Raw genomic sequence first — 16,028 nt, 5'->3', positions numbered from 1 at the left:
AGGCTCTCAACCCAGCCCTGTCCTTTTACCCACTAACTCCTTCCATTCCTCCCCACCTCCCTCTTTCTCTCTACCCCTCCACTCCCTCTCTATCTCCTTTCTTCCCCACCCCACTCCTCCTTTCTTTCTACCTCCTCCACTTCCTCACTCCATTCCCACCCTCCACCTTTCCTCTCTCCCCTCCATTCCCTGCTCCCACACTCATCCTTTACCCCATATTCTACAGTAGTTTCTAGTAAAGAAAAGGAAAAAATGCTCCTCCCCTTTCCCCTCTCCCTCACAACTTTATTCTGGCTCTTCCTTTACAGTCCTGATTAAGGGTCTTGGTCTATTCATTTCCATAGTTGCAGCCTGACCTGCTGAGTTTGGCCAGCATTTTGTGTGTGTTACTCTGATCTTCCAGCATGTGCAGAATCTCATGTTATGTACTCAGAAGCCATGTTCTTGTCAAGGTGCTTGGGTGTGAACTGTAAGGTTCTTTGGGAGGGTGCTGGTGGTGTGGCAGCAGATGATGTCAGGTTGGTTGGCGTTTCTGGATTAAATTTGCTGCAGCAGGTTACAGAACCCAGCTGGCAGCCCCTGCTCCCCCTCGCACCACCGCTGGTACATATACTGTATATCTCTGTAAATCCATCCACCTCTACAGTCCTGTTTCACCCTCCCACTACCCTGTCACCACCCCCCTCCCCAGTACCAGCACCCACCCGATCTCAGTGACCCCCTCTTGCCTATACACCCCTTCCTGTCTGTGTGAACCCCTCCCCTCTGGCCCTACATCCCTCCCCAGCTCTCTGACCCCCTCCCCGTCTCTGTGACCTCTCTGACCCCTGCACCCCTCCCCGCATCTGTGAGCCTCTCCAGCCCCTGCACACCTCCCAGTCTCCATGAACCTCTCCAGTTCCTACACCCCACACTAGTTCTGTAAACCCCTCCCATTTCACTGGTGTGTGAGCTCCCTCTGTCTCAGCCGAGTGTTGTATGGGTGTGTGTTAGAGTGAGAGAGACAGACACATACATTCTTTGCCTAAACCAGTCTATCCACATGGCAAGCATGATCCAGCACCTCTAGAATGGAGCTGGTTGGACCAGTTTCTCTTGCCCTAGGCAGTCCCAGAATAAATACACCCTGTGCCACTGATTTCCCCACAGCCCTGGAGATTGAAACTCCAGACCATTCAGCCCAGTGAACCGGTACTACCCTGAGCAAACTCTCCCATCAATTCCTTTCCCCATACAACAATGCCCAGCCTCCCCTCCATGGACTCTGTCTACACTTCTCAATGCCTCGGTAAAGCAGCCAGCATAATCATAGACCCCCACCTTCCACATTCTCTCTTCTCCCCTCACCCACCAGCTAGAAAATACAAACACCTGAAAGCATGTAGCAAAAGATTCAAGGCCAGTTCTATTCCAAAGTTAACAGTCACTTGAACAGACTTCTCATATGCAAAAGATGGATTCTTGATCTCACAATCCACCTCATTGCAGTCCTTGCAGTTTATTGTCTGTCTGCCCTGGATTTTCTCTGTTATGTTCCAGCATACTGTTTCCCACTGAAACTTCCCACTGACAACACGCTGGAGGAACTCAGCAGGTCGGGCAGCATCCGTGGAAACGATAAGTCGATTTTTCGGGCTGGAACCCTTCGTCAGGACTGTAGAGGGAAGGGGCAGAGGCCCTGTAAAGAAGATGGGGTTCACCTGGTACCTACCAGACTTCTCCTTCCCACCCTGCCCCCATCTTATTTATAGAGCCTCTGCCCCTTCCCTCTACAGTCCTGAGAAAGGGTTCCAGCCCAAAACGTTGACTGATCGTTTCCACGGATGCTGCCCAACCTGCTGAGTTCCTCCAGCATGTTGTGAGTGTTGCTTTGACCCCAGCATCTGCAGAGTATTTTGTGTTTACAAAACTTTCCACTGTATCTTGGTACATATGACAACAATAAACCAATTCCCACGTCCTGTATTTTCCCCACTTTGGGAAGTACCTATTGGACCCACGTGCACCACACCCTTTCTCAGGGTCAGACACAAGGTGAAGCTTGTTCCACTACCAACTCCTGGGGTCAGGCACGGAGTGAAGCTTCCTCCACACCATCCCATCACACTCCCCTGGGGTCAGACGCAGAATGAAGTTCCCTCTGCACCAGGGGTTCCCAACCTGGGGTCCACAGACTCATCATTTAATGGTAAGGGTCCATGGCATAAAAAAAGTTGGGAACCCCTGCTCTACACCATCTATCACGAGTGTCTGAGACCCACTCCAACTTCCCAATTGTATCCCACTACAACACCACATTCCCCATCCTCCTTCCGAATCGAACTCCCCACCCCCTGTTGCATCCAGGAAACCTATTCCCTCTCTGCCCTGACCCCTAATGGGTAAGTGACTATGATTCAAAGATCATCACAGGCTTCTTGGTGATGGCTGGGAAAAGGGGTGGGGGCGGTTTTTCAGTAGATTTCACTGGTCTATGCTGTCTGAAGCCTGTTGACCAGCAGCGGGGTTTGGGGGGGGGGTGCTGGAGATCAATGGACCGTTGGAATGAAGAGGTTCAGGTTGGCCCAATCTCTGGTGTCCTCCGATCTCCAGGCATCTTATGTAGAAGGAGAGGCCATTCTCAACTTCCCTCCCTTTGGACCCTTGGCATAGAGGTTTGGTTTGGCTTAGGTCAGTGTTGGTGGGAGCCCCTGACCCTCAGCGGGACAGACATTCCTTGGAGGTGCGTTCGCCAGATGCCCCACCACTCAAGAAAGAGCTAAATTGCCGATTATTCTTCTTTTTCACTGGGGGGGAAGTTGTGGCGGTGGGTTTCCCTTTCCTCGTCAGCAAAAGCTCCGCTCCAGGCCCCTGAAGCTCCATCGCTGGTGGTGACGGGAGAGGGATGCCCGTGGTGGGAGGTCCCGGGCTGGTCCGATGCCATACCGCCGAGCCACGGCCACAGCTCGTTCAGGCAGGCCGGGGTAGAGGGTGGGGGGCCGGTGGAGGGGGTGGGGGTGGCGCGGGCAGGCCGGGAGACGCTGCCTCACCTCAGGCCACCCTGCCGCCAGCAGCAGGTCGGGGTGGTGGTATGGGGGAAGGGGCAGGAGGTGACGGTGATGTGGGGTACGGCGGTGCTGGTGGTGACTGCGCTGGCGGCGAGGACGCTGGGTGGGCGGAGGAGGGGGTGGGGGGAGGGTAGGGGGTTGGGGAGGGGGTGGGGGAGGAGGAGGTGGAGGAGGCGGAGGTGGGGGAGGAGGAGGTGGAGGAGGAGGAGGTGGTACAACCCCAATGGGGCAGCGGACAGATGGCACCCTCCCTCGCGTTCGCTGTTGCGGGTGGTCGGCGGGGGTGGGTCGGGGAGCGAAAGCAAAGGGGGGAGGAGGTGGGCAAGGTCCCTCACCCCTCCCAGGACCCTCCTGCCTGGTGGGTGAGCGGGAGCGGCGGGGAGGGGGAGAACCGTGCAACTGAGGAAGGAGAGAGGGGTGTCCCGGTATCAGGAGGTGTTTGGAGGAGGGTGGGGGAGGGGGGAGGGGGCCACGAGAGAGGGAGCCAGCACGGGCAAAGGGTGAGGGGCGGGCAGGCCCTTCCCGGGGGTCTCGGGTAAGGGAGGGGTGGGCACTGCGGCGAAAGCGGCATGGGGGGCGGGGAGGGAGTACCAGATCGGGGGGCCGAGGGGGTGCTGAATCAGGCAGCCGAGGGGGTGCTGAATCTGGGTGCCGAGGGAGGGCCGAATCCGGGTGCCGAGGGGGAGCCGAATCCGGGTGCCGAGGGGGGGCCGATTCTGGGTGCCAAGGGGGGGCCGATTCCGGGTGCCGAGGGGGAGCGGATTCCAGGTGCCGAGGGGGAGCGGATTCCGGGTGCCGAGAGGGGGCCAATTCCGGGTGCCGAGAGGGGGCCAATTCCGGGTGCCGAGGGGGGGCCGAATCTGGGTGCCGAGGGGGGGCCAAATCCGGGTGCCGAGGGGGGGCCGATTCCGGGTGCCGAGGGGGGGCCGATTCCGGGTGCCGAGGGGGGGCCGAATCCGGGTGCCGAGGGGGGGCCGAATCCGGGTGCCGAGTAGGGGCCGAATCCGGGTGCCGAGTGGGGGCCGATTCCGGGTGCCGAGGGGGGGCCGAATCCGGGTGCCGAGGGGGGGACGATTCCGGGTGCCGAGGGGGGGCCGAATCCAGGTGCCGAGGGGGGGCCGAATCCGGGTGCCGAGGGGGGGCCGAATCCGGGTGCCGAGGGTGTGCCAAATCCGGGTGCCGAGGGGGTGCCGATTCCGGGTGCCGAGGGGGTGCCGATTCCGGGTGCCAAGGGGGGGCCGATTCCGGGTGCCGAGTGGGGGCCGATTCCGGGTGCCGAGTGGGAACCGATTCCGGGTGCCAAAGGGGGGCCGATTCCAGGTGCCGAGTGGGGGCCGATTCCGGGTGCCGAGGGGGGGCCGAATCCGGGTGCCGAGGGGGGGCCGAATCCGGGTGCCGAGGGGGGGCCGAATCCGGGTGCCGAGTGGGAACTGATTCCGGGTGCCAAGGGGGGGCCAATTCCGGGTGCCAAGGGGGGGCCGATTCCAGGTGCCGAGTGGGAGCCAAATCCGGGTGCCGAGTGGGGGCCGATTCCGGGTGCCGAGTGGGGGCCGACTCCGGGTGCCGAGGGGGGGCCGAATCCGGGTGCCAAGGGGGGGCCGATTCCAGGTGCCACGGGGGGCCCGATTCCAGGTGCTGAGGGGGGGCCAAATCCGGGTGCCTAGTGGGTACCGATTCCGGGTGCCAAGGGGGGGCCGATTCCGGGTGCCGAGTGGGAGCCAAATCCGGGTGCCTAGTGGGAACCGATTCCGGGTGCCAAGGGGGGGCCGATTCCAGGTGCCAAGTGGGAACCGATTCCGGGTGCCAAGGGGGGGCCGAATCCGGGGGCCAAGGAGGCCCTGGGACCTGCAGAATGAACAGAGGTAAAGGGAAATGTGAGATGGAGGCAGAGAGAGTGAGTGAGGAGGAAGGGGCTCTGAGGAAGGAACGCTATTGTGGGGTGAGGAAGGAGCACTGTGGGAGGGGGGTGTGAAGGGGGCTCTGTGGGTGGAGCCGTGAGGTGGAAGCCCTGTGGGAGGGGTGGAGGAGGAAGTGCTGTGGGTGGGGCAGCGAGGAGGGACCGCTACGGGAGGGGGAAGGAGCAACGCATTTACTTGATCCAGCCTCTCCTCACTCTGGTAGTCAAACCCTTGTTCTGGGGGGGCACAAAGAGGGCACTGTGGGGGGGGCGGTGAGGAGGGAACACTGTGGAAGGGGGTGAGGAGGGAGCACTGTGGGAGGGGCGGTGAGGAGGGAACACTGTGGGAGAGGCGGTGAGGGGTGAACACTGTGGGAGAGGCAGTGAGTAGGGAGCACTGTGGGAGGGGGTGAGGAGGGTGCGCTGTGGGAGGGGGTGAGGAGGGAGCGCTGTGGGAGGGGCGGTGAGGAGTGAACACTGTGGGAGGGGTGGTGAGGAGGGAGCACTGTGGGAGGGGGTGAGGAGGGAGCACTGTGGGAGGGGGTGAGGAGGGAGCACTGTGGGAGGGGCAGTGGGGAGGGGCGGTGAGGAGGGAGCACTGTGGGGGGGGCGGTGAGGAGGGAGCACTGTAGGAGGGAGTGAGGAGGGAACACTGTGGGAGGGGGTGGTGAGGAAGGGAACACTGTGGGAGGAGTTGAGGAGGGAACACTGGGAGGGACGGTGAGGAGGGAGCACTGTGGGAGGGGGTGAGGAGGGAACACTGTGGCTGGGGCAGTGAGGAGTGAATGCTGTCGATGGGGCGGTGGGAGGGAACACTACGGGAGGAGGATCCAGCGTCTCCTCACATTTACCTGATCCAGTGTCTCCTCACTCTGGTAGCCAAGCCCGTGTTCTGGGTGAGTCCGGGAGAACAGGGGGTGGTCTCGGCCCTGCCAGGTAGCCAGGACGTATCCGTGGTGGTCCGACCCTCTCCAGGCTGGGTCAGCTTCCATCGCCACAGTCCGAAGCAGTCGGGGTGGCTCGGGGGACTGACGCCCTGGCTCGTGTCTATGCCGGAATACGTGGTGCGCCTGATGAGTCAGAGCTAATGCCATATCCCGGGCAGGGCCCTTTGTGGGTGGGGGAGGAGGGGGCAGGGGAGGTGGTGGAGGGGGCAGAGGAGGTGGTGGTGGGGGCAGGGGAGGTGGGAGATGTGGGGCGACAGGGGGTGTTGGGGAGGGGGATTTGCGGTGAGTGATCCAGAGCCAACCTGTGAAGAAAGGCTGAAGATGAGGGCAAGTTCCAGTCCTTATTCACCACCCTGTCTCTGTGACTCTATTCAGCTCCTGCACCCTTCTCGTCTTTCCACCCCTCCCTGTCCAGGTGACCCCTCCCATCACAGTGATCCCCTCCGCCGTCCCTGTCTCCGTGACCCCTTCCAGTACCTACACAACACCCCATCTTTGTGAATCCCTCTGGCTCCCACACCCCTCCAAGTCTTGACCTCCTCTGATCCCAACGCCCCCCGCCCCGGCATCTCTGGCACCCACCGTCTGGTCCCTACACCCTTCCCTGTCTCTCTGATTGCTTCCAGTCCTCAGCAACCCCCCCCCACCTCTGTCTCAGCGACCCCCTTGAGTCCCTACATGCCTCCTCAACTGTGCCCCCCCCCCCAGGTCCCTACATACTCCCACATCTCTGTGCTCTCCTCCGGTCCCTACAGCCTTCCATGTTTCTGTGACCCCAATCTGATCTCTTACACCCCTCCCCGTCTCTGTGACCCACAATCCGGTTTCTACAAACCTCACCGTCTCTGTGACCCTTTCCAGTCCTCACTCCTCCCTGTCTCTGTGACCTCTTCCAGGCCCTACACTCCTCACCATCTCTGACCTTTTCCGGTGCCTACACCCAACCCCATCTCTGTGACCCACTCCATATCCTAGACACCTCCCCAACTCTGTTCCATACACCCTTCCCAGTCTCTGCAACCCCTTCCAAGCCTTGCAACCCTCCCCATCTCTGTCACCCTTTACAGTCCCTACACCCCTCCCTGACCCTAGAACTCCCTCTGGCCCCTACACAGCTCCCAACTCTGTGTCCCTTCAACCGCCCCATCTCTGTGACCTCTTCCAGTCCCTACATCACTCCCAGTCTCTGTTACGCCCCCCACCCCGGTCCCTACACCCCTCCCCATCTCTGTGACCTCTTCCAGTCTCCACACCCCTCCTCACCTCTGTGACCTTTCCAGTCTCCGCACACACCCTACCTCTGTGACCCTTTACGGTCCCTGCACCCCTCCCCATCTCTGTGACCCTTTACGGTCCCTGCACCCCCCACTGTCTCTGTGACCCTTTCCGGTCCCTGCACCCCTCCCCCGTCTCTGTGACCCTTTCAGGTCCCTGCACCCCTCCCCATCTCTGTGACCCTTTACGGTCTCTGCACCCCCACCCACTGTATCTGTGACTCTTTCCGGTTCCTCCACCTCTCCTCGTCTCTGTGACCCCTTGCAGTTCCTACACCACTCTCTGTCCCTATCTTAGCCCCATCCGCCCCACCCTCCTCATCCTCCTCATGCAGGAGTTCTCTTGTCAGGTTGTTGTGGAGCTGCTAGCTTCCCGCCATACCCTGACTCTGAGCGTTGACCTCCGCCTGCGGGCTGCCAGCTGAGGAACGGAGGGATGGCCGCTCTCCATCAGGGCCATGCTGTCTGGGCCTGGACTCGTCGGGTCCTCGCCGTGTTCGCCGGGGTTGGAGCTGGGCATAGAGGGGCTCAGCGAAGCCGGGGTTCTGCAGCTGGATGAGCTGATCGACTGAGACCAGGCGGTCCGATGGCCCGTCTGCGCTGGAAGAATGGCGGAGGCTGTGGTGTCGGGGCAGCGCTGGTGAGAAAAGACAGGGAGAGAGGGTTTGTTGGAGGGGATGGAGAGGGGTGAGGAGAAGAGGGGAGGGTGGAGAAGGGTTGGGAAGAAGAGAGAGGAGAGAAGAGAGAGGAGAGAGGGGGAAGGGGTGGAAGGGTGAAGGGGGAGGGGGAGGGGAAGGGGAGGGGGAGGGAGGGGGGAGGGAAGGGGAAGGGGAAGGGGGAAGGGGAAGGGGGAAGGGGTAGGGGGAAGGGGTAGGGGGAAGAGGTAGGGCGAAGAGGTAGGGGGAAGGGGAATGGGTAGGGGGGAAGGGGAAGGAGGGAAGGGGAAGGGGATGGGGAAGGGGAAGGGGAAGGGGAAGGGGGAAGGGGAAGGGGAGGGGGAAGGGGGAAGGGGGAAGGGGGAAGGGGAAGGGGAAGGGGGAAGGGGAAGAGGGGGAAGGGGAAGAGGGGGAAGGGGAAGAGGGCAAGGTGGGGAAGGGGAAGAGGGCAAGGTGGGGAAGGGGGAAAGGTGGGGAAGGGGAAAGATGGGGAAGGGGTGGGGGAGGGGGGAAGGGGGCAGGGGGGAAGGGGGCAGAGGGGAAGTGAAGGTGGAAAACAAGATGAGGAGGGAAATGGAGAGAGAGGGAATGAAAGAGGGGAAGCAGGTGGGGTGGAATGTGGAAGAGGGGGAGATGGGTTATAAGGGAAAGGGAGGGAGAAGAAAAGCTGCAACGACTAACATTCCTGTGGCATGCTGCTCCCTCCTCATTGCCCCTCCCACAACATTTGCTCCTCACTCCCCTCACCGCTCGTCCCATAGTGCTCCCTGCTCACCACCCCGCCACCCTGTCCCGCAGAGTACCGGCACGCTCCTACTCTAAGGAGGATTGGACACCACTCCAAAAGAAAGGGTCACACCCTACCTGTTACTCCCGTCTGTGAGGACAGGGACTCTTCACTCTTCACTGAGCGAAGTGTTCGGTACTCACCACTGGGTCCTGAGAGAGACAACGGAGAGAAAGGTTCAGCTGTTTTACAGCGCCTAGGGGAGTTCCACTCTATGTCTGACCCCGGGAGTGTGTGATGGGACAGTGTGGAGGGAAATTCACTCTGTGTCTGACCCCGGGAGTGTGTGATGGGACAGTGTGGAGGGAGATTCACTCTGTGTCTGACCCTGGGAGTGTGTGATGGGACGGTGTGGAGGGAGCTTCACTCTGTGTCTGACCCCGGGAGTGTGTGATGGGACGGTGTGGAGGGAGCTTCACTCTGTGACTGACCCCGGGAGTGTGTGATGGGACGGTGTGGAGGGAGCTTCACTCTGTGACTGACCCCGGGAGTGTGTGATGGGACGGTGTGGAGGGAGCTTCACTCTGTGACTGACCCCGGGAGTGTGCGATGGGATAGCGTGGAAAGTGCTTCACCCTGTGTCTGACTCTGCGAGTGTGTGATGAGACGGTTGGGGGGGGAGTCTCACTGTGTCTTACCCTTGGACTGTGTGATGGGACGGTGTGGAGGGAGATTCACTTTGTGACTGACCCCGGGAGTGTGTGATGGGACGGTGTGGAGGGAGCTTCACTCTGTGTCTGACCCCGGGAGTGTGTGATGGGACGGTGTGGAGGGAGCTTCACTCTGTGTCTGACCCCGGGAGTGTGTGATGGGACGGTGTGGAGGGAGCTTCACTCTGTGTCTGACCCCGGGAGTGTGTGAGGGGACAGTGTGGAAGGAGCCTCACTGTGTGTGACCCCAGGAGTGTGTGACGGGACAATGTAAAGGTAGTTTCACTTTGTGCCTGACCCTAGGAGTGTGTGATTGGATGCTGTGAAGGGACCTCCACTCTGTGTCTGATCCCTAGCTGTGTATGATGGAACAGTGCAGTGGGAGCTTCACTTTGTGTTTGATCCCGGGAATGGGTGATGGGACAGTTGATGTGAATGTTTCAACAGAACAGCGCTATGGCTAGACAACATCTGAGATATTATGGATGTAGAGGCTTTAGCAAGATGCTGTCTGGATTAGAGGGCATGAGATACAAGAAGAGGTTGGACAAACTTTGGGGTGGAAGAGGCTGAAAGGAAACTTGATCGAGGTTTGTAAGATTATGAGAGGCTTAGACAGAGTAGACAGCTGGTATCTTTTCTCCCCAATGTCTAATATCAGAGTGCATGTATTTAAGGTGAGAGCGTGTGTTCAAAGGAGATGTGTGGGACAATTTTTTTTTAATCTGGAGAGTGGTGGGTGCCTACAGTGTGCTGCCAGGGATAGGGTTGGAGCCAGTATGACCGACAGAGGTGTTTCTGAATGTGCAGGAACATTGCACAAACTGAAGGGATTAGGTGCCATGGTCTGAATTAGTTTGACACAACATTGTGAATCCTATTCCTAAACAGGACCATTCTGTGTTCCATGAATGTGAGAACACAATGAGATTAGTGTAAGTGGGACTTTGTTACACATTGCCTATCACTCGGATTCCCACTCTGTGTGCCTACAAGTGTCTGACGTGACCATTATGCGATGAAGTAAGCTTGGATCCAATACCCCGGCCCCTGTTGGCTGCCCGGAACAGCAGGCCCACTTCCGGATGGGAATCACGCTCTGTCGTACTCGAGGACTTTCCCAGGGTGAAGAAACTCTTCCAGCTCCCTGTTCCGGCCTTGCGGCCCTTCCCCGCATTCCTGTTCCTGCCAAGAGATTGGGAGGTTGCAGGGAGTTCAGAGACATCACTTGTCAAAGTTGCCCAGCATAAAGTAGTCTGTAGTTCTCCAGTACACAAGATCGCAACAGGGTTGTAGACTCAACCAGCTCCATCACGGGCACAATCCTCCTCACCATCGATGAGATGGTGCCTCAAGAAAGCAGCATCCATCATTAAAGACCCTCACCACCTGGGACATACCCTCTTCTCATTAGCACCATCAGGGAGGAGGTACAAGTGCCCAAGCACCCACACTCAATGTTTTAGGAACAGCTTCTTCCCCTCTGCCATCGTATTTCTGAATGGGCATGAACCCATGAACCATTACCTTGTCATTGTTTGTGCATTATTCCTTTGTTTGAGTAATCTCATACCTTTGCACTGGACTGCTGCCACAAAAGAGCAAATTTCCCAACATACACACTTAGTGGCCACTTTTTTAGGTACACCTGTACATTAATGCAAATATCTAATCAGCCAATCATATAGCAGCAACTCAATGCATAAAAGCATGCAGACATGGTCAAGAGGTTCAGTTATTCAGTTAAATATATATATTTAATATATATTTATCTCTGTTTTTGCACGATTTTTAATTCATTCAATATACGTATACTGTAACTGGTTTACTTATTTATTTTATTCTTCTTCTTCTTCTCCTTCTATATTATGTATTGCATTGAACTGCTGCTGCTAAGTTAACAAATCTCACGACACACTCCAGTGATAATAAACCTGATTCCAATTCTGAAATGCGATCTAAGTGACTTTAACCATGGAATGATTGTTGCTGCCAGATGGTTTGAGTATCTCAGAAAATGCTAATCTGCTAAAAATGTTCACACACAACAGTCTCTAGAGTTCAGGGAATGGTGTGAGAAACAAAAAACATCCAGTGAGCAGCAGTTCTCTGGGTGAAAGCACCTTGTTAATGAGAGAGGTCTGACGAGATTGGCCAGGAAGGTGATAGGAACTCAAATAACCATGTGTTACAACAGTGGTATGCAGAAGAGCATCTCTTTAAGCACAACACATCGAACCTTGAAGTGGATGGGCTGCAGCAGCAGAAGACCACAAACATACATTCAGTGGCCACAGTGTACCTAATAAAGTGGCCACTGAGTGTAAGTCAGTGATAACATGATTCTGATTCTGGCTAAGAGGGGAAAAGGGATTAGTAAACTGGATGCTTGAGGAATGAAAATTATTAATTAGTTATTGATAAAATATAAAATAACTCCACTTTAGATCATAATTAGCAGAAGGGAAGTCATTGAATCAAAAGGGCAGGCAGTTAGGCAGAGTGAATGTGGTGGCTCTGTTGGTAATAAAATAAAATAAAATCCTTCGAAAGAGGTGACATAGGATTGGAAGATGTAGAATCCTTGTGGGTAGAGTTGAGAAACTGCAAGGGTAAAAATACCCTGATAGGAATTAGATACAGGCCTCCAAAAAGTAGACAGGAGGTGGGGTACAATTACAATGGGAGAGAAAAGCAGCATTTAAAAAGCATTAGTCATGCGGGACTTCAATGTGCAGGTAGGTTAGGAAAATCAAATTGGTGCTGGATGCCAACTTGTAGAATGCCAATGAGATGGCATTTTAGGGCAGCTTGTGGTTGAGTCTACTAGGTAAAAGGCAATTCTGCATTGGGTGCTATGTAATGAACCAGATTTGATTAGGGAGCTTAAGGTAAAGGAACACTTAGAAGACAGTGATCATAATATGATAGAGTTCACCCTGCAGTTTGAAAGGGAGAAGATAAAATCAGATGTGTCAGTATTACAATGGAGTAAAGGGAACTATATGAAAGAGGAACTGGCAAAAGATGTTTGGCGGGGATGCTAAAAGGAACGACGGCAGAACAGCAATGGCTGGTGTTTCTGGGGAGAAATCAGAAGGCACAGGAAAAATACATCCCAAAGATGAAGAAGTATTCTACAGGGAGGATGAGGTAACCATAGCTGACAAGGAAAGACAGCATAAGAGCAAAAGAGAGGGCACAAAATACAGCAAAAATTAGTGGGAAGCTTTGTAAAAAAAACAACAGAAGGCAACTAAAAAGCAATAAGGAAAGAAAATATGAACTGTTTTGCATCCATCTGTACTGTGGAAGACACCAGCAATATGCCAGAAATTTGAGAGTGTCAGAAGGCAGAGATGAGTGTACTTGCTATTACTTGGGAGAAGGTGCTTGGGAAGCTAAAGAGTCTGGAGGTAGACAAGTTACCTGGACCAGATGGACTACACAAGAGGTAGTAAAAGACATTGTAGAGGCATTAGCAGTGATCTTTCAAGAATCACTAGATTATGGCATGGTTCGGGAGGAACGGAAAAACTGCAAATATCACTCCACTCTTTAAGAGGAGGGAGGGAAAAGATGAGAAATTATAGGCTAGTTAGCCTTACCAGTGGTTGGCAAGTCCATTATAAAGGATGAGGGTTTGGGCACATGATAAAGTAGACTGAAGTGAACATGGTTTCCTTAAGAGGAAATCTTGCCTGACAGTTCTATTGAAATTCTTTGAGGAAATAAAATGGAGGATATAGATTTCAGAAAGTTTTTGAAATCAGAGTGCTTAACAAGATAAGAGCCCATGGTACTGTTATTGTTGTTGTTCGTTTCCATGCCGTGTGGCACATTGGGCAGCAATTTTCCCGTTTCTTTAGCATTTTCTTGTTCGTTTTTACGAGGTTGAGTTGCTAGCTTGACACTCAACCCAGCATAGATGGAAAGCGTGCAAGGAGCTGGCCAGATTCGAACCCTAGTCCACTTGTCTCAAAGTTTGATGTGAATGCCACTACACGACCGGCCGGCATATAAGAACCTATGGTATTACGGGAAAGATACTAGCATGGACAGAAGATTGGCTGCCTGGCAGAAGGCAAAGTGGCTGCCAGATTTTGGTTTTCTGTTTTCTGCATGGTTTTCTGTAGGGGTCAGTATTGGGATTGCTTCTTTTCCCATTACATGTTAATGATTTGAAAAACAGAATTGATGGCAAATTTGAGGATGATACAAAGGTAGGTGGAAGGCAGGAAGTGTTGAGGAAGCAAGGAGTCTGCAGAAGGACTTGGTCAGATTAGCAGAAGGGGCAAAGGAGATGGAATAATGTGTAGTCATGCACTTTGGCAGAAGAAATAAAGGCATAGATTATTTTCTAAATGGGCAGAAGTTTCAGAAATTGGAGGTGCAAAGCGCTTGGGAGTGCTTGTGCAGGATTCCCTAACGGTTAACTTGCAGGTTGAGTTGTTTGTAAAGAAGGCAAATGCAATGTTGGCATTCATTTCAAGAAGACAACAAGAGGAAGTCACGGATGTAATGCTGAGACTTTATAAGACCCCGTGGAGTATTCTGAACAGTATTGGATCCCATATATAAATGATGTGCTGACATTGGAGAGGTCCATAAAATCTTTATAAAAATAATCAAGGAAATGAAAGGGTTAATGTATGAAGAGCATTTGATGGATCTGTCTCACTGGAGTTTAGAGGAATGAGGGGGCATCTCACTGAATATTGAAAAGTACTGAATATAGAATGGACATGGAAAGGATGTTTCTATTTGTAGGAAAGTCGAGGACCAGTGGGCACTGCCTCAGAATAGAAGGATGTCCCCTTAGAATGAAGATGAGGAGGAAGTTCTTTAGCCACAGGGTGGTGAGTCTGTGGAATTCATTGCCACAGACAGTGGTGAAGGCCAAGTCATTTGGTATATTTAAAGTGGAGATTGATAGGTTCTTAATTAGTAAGGGTGTCAAAGGTTAGGGAGACAATACCTGACCCTCCATCTCATGCAGACACCAAGTGACCTACCAGCCTGGACAAACACCGCCTGACGCACTACCACAAGAAGGTGCTGACATTTCCAGATGACAGAGATCCAGTCTCGGCACACTCCGGCGTGTACCAGATCTCTGCAGTGCTCACCTCTGTACTGGAGGTCGGTCAGAACAGGGACACCTGTTGACACTGCCGGGTCTGGTCCGGTGTACGAGCCCCCAATCCTGAGCGTCTTGCAGGGGCAGCAGGCGGGAGCTGCAGCTTGTCCTCGTCTGGGCCTTGCCTCGACTTCTGTTAGCAGTGCCTGCAACACAGACACACACAGGTGGACCTATGGGAATAGACAATTCAAGAGCCCCACCAGAGAGAAACGTCTGAGAGAGAAAATCACGGCTGTTCAGATGGCTGGAGATACAGACTTTGAGAGTGTGGGCACATGCATGAGCGTGTGACCTGTTCCACTAGTGAGAGTTCGTGTGGCGTGTGTGTGCGTGTGTGCGTGAGCGTCAAGACAACTGACTCCCCTCTACATGATCGTCAAGAAGGGGAGAACAGCAGCAAGTGCGAAGCGCTGCTGGAGCAGAGAGGTCGGAGCTCAAGAGCAACAGATCACAGCAGGAGCCGGGCTAGCAGAAGCTGATGAGGGGAGGTGCCCAGCAGGGGATAGGATTGGGGCCATTACCTGGAAAGGATTCATCCACAATGCTTGGATCCTGAAACCCCGTCCATATCAACATCAGTCACAGGTCTGAAACAGAGAGAAACTCTGCAGGACAGGGTGATGTTCCCTCCACACCATCCCATCACACAGTCCCGAGGTCAGACACAGAGTGAATCTCCCTCCACACCGTCCCATCACACACTCCCGGGGTCAGACACAGAGTGAAGCTCCCTCCACACCGTCCCATCACACACTCCCGAGGTCAGACACAGAGTGAAGCTCTCTCCACACTGTCCCATCACACACTCCCGGGGTCAGACACAGAGTGAAGCTCCCTCCACACTGTCCCATCACACAGTCCCGAGGTCAGACACAGAGTGAATCTCCCTCCACACCATCCCATCACACACTCCCGGGGTCAGACACAGAGTGAATCTCCCTCCACACCGTCCCATCACACACTCCCGGGGTCAGACACAGAGTGAAGCTCCCTCCAAACTGTCCCATCACACACTCCCGGGGTCAGACACAGAGTGAAGCTCCCTCCACACCGTCCCATCACACAGTCCTGAGGTCAGACACAGAGTGAATCTCCCTCCACACCGTCCCATCACACACTCCCGAGGTCAGACACAGAGTGAAGCTCCCTCTATCTACAGCATCCCATCACACACTCTCAAAAGTCAGACACAGAGTGAAGCTCCCTCCACACTGTCCCATCACACACTCCCAGGGTCAGACACAGAGTGAGGGTCCCTCTACACCATCCCATCACACACTTACTCTGAGAATCATAGAGTGAAGCTCCCCTCATACTCTCCCATCTCAGACTTTCAGGGTCAGACACAGAGTAAAGCTCCCTACACACCATCCCATCACACACTGTGGGGGTTAGACACACAGATTTGTCCCAGACAGTTTTGAGCTTCTCAAGAGTTGCTGGAGCCACATTCACCCAGTCAAGTGAAGAGTGTCCTCTCACACTCCTGACCGGTGCCTTGGAGATGGAGGAATGGTAATATGGCGAATGTTGAGTACGTGGACTCAGGTAGGTATGGAATGGAGGAGAATTAAAGGTTATGGGGAAAAGGCAGGTAGGTGGAGATGAGTCCATGGCCTGACCAGCC

This window comes from Mobula hypostoma (assembly GCF_963921235.1).
Source record: "Mobula hypostoma chromosome 8 unlocalized genomic scaffold, sMobHyp1.1 SUPER_8_unloc_1, whole genome shotgun sequence".
Classification (NCBI taxonomy): Eukaryota; Metazoa; Chordata; class Chondrichthyes; order Myliobatiformes; family Myliobatidae; genus Mobula; species Mobula hypostoma.
The sequence above is the reverse complement of the archived record's forward strand: the minus strand, read 5'-3'. Positions refer to the sequence as shown.